At 37.3% G+C, this 1,195-nt stretch overlaps 1 non-coding gene across 1 annotated transcript; it reads left to right on the top strand.

The window, feature by feature from the left end:
- Window positions 1-438: 438 nt before the first annotated feature.
- On the top strand, window positions 439-643 carry LOC129233798 (small nucleolar RNA U3). Its single transcript, XR_008581490.1, has one exon. It is a non-coding gene; the product is annotated as a small nucleolar RNA U3 (small nucleolar RNA).
- The last annotated feature ends 552 nt before the right edge of the window (window positions 644-1,195 follow it).

A 1,195-nucleotide genomic window follows, 5' to 3' on the forward strand; every position in this document is an offset into this window, starting at 1 on the left:
TTTTCCTTGAAAAGCAGAACTGATACTGCGTTACGACATCAATTCACCCTGTTCTACGCATCAGTTCACCATATCAATGAAATTTTACTTTAAAGATTGAAACAACATCCCTTTTTACTGCAGTAAGCAAAGATTCCCCCGGTTATACTACAGCCTCCCTGACTACAGCGCTCTCTTGCAGGCAAGTTGGCGCCTTTGATCTTTTGGGAAATGACTGAGCCTGATAAGACGCGTATCGAGTGAAGCCCTGGTAACACACTAAAAATAGATATGAAATCCCTGATGGTGTATTTATAACATGATAATTATGGAATAGATACTGTAGAGAGAAGAAAGAACACAAACTCTACAAACTTCATATCGAGGAAGGAAAAATTTACCACCAGTATTTTTTCATACAAATTGTAATACAAAACTGGAAAATTATAACTTCCACATAAGATCATACTTCATAGGATCATTTCTATAGTATGATTAGCGAGTTCGCTCACCGAACTTCGCAGAAAACCCAACCACGATGATGTGAAATGGGGTTTCTATCTGAGCGTGAAGCTGGTGGTGGCAGTGCTGAACTGTCACCCCATTGATGATCGCGCCTTCTGCCTTAATGGCGGTTGGAGGGTAGAAACTCGTTCTGAGTGGTTTTTTATTGGGAAGAGTAGTAAAAAAAAGGGATCTGAGTGCTTGAGATGCTTAAGAACCTTGTATGCCCAGATCGAATTAATAGTTGTACATTTTCGTCATTTAACAAATGTGGTGTGCTAGAAGCGAAGTCCTACAATATCACAGCGGCCGAACCATACGTACTCAAGTTCTTACAAGGAACAGTGTAATTTTTTTTTTCTACACACAGTTTTTCGCTTATTATCGAAAATTAAATACATTTTCGTTTAAACTGAATGTTGTTTGTCCTAGTTGTTCCGGTCCAAATTTTAGTGTAAAATTTTACCAATAGATGGCACTGCAGATAATAAACGCATGATAAAATATAGACAATTACATAATAATTTTTCGAAAATAATTAGCAAAAAAGAACAAAACAATATTTTCAAACAATCGTCGGTTGTATTCCCATGTCGCAATCGGAGGAAAAATCGGCTTACTATGTGCGCTATCTATTGAAACATTTTTGAACTAAAGCTTGGAACTCTGAGGGAAAAAAAAATTACGGCCCACCACATGAATTTTTTGCAAG

This window comes from Uloborus diversus, unplaced genomic scaffold (genome assembly GCF_026930045.1).
Source record: "Uloborus diversus isolate 005 unplaced genomic scaffold, Udiv.v.3.1 scaffold_736, whole genome shotgun sequence".
In the NCBI taxonomy this organism is placed as follows: Eukaryota; Metazoa; Arthropoda; class Arachnida; order Araneae; family Uloboridae; genus Uloborus; species Uloborus diversus.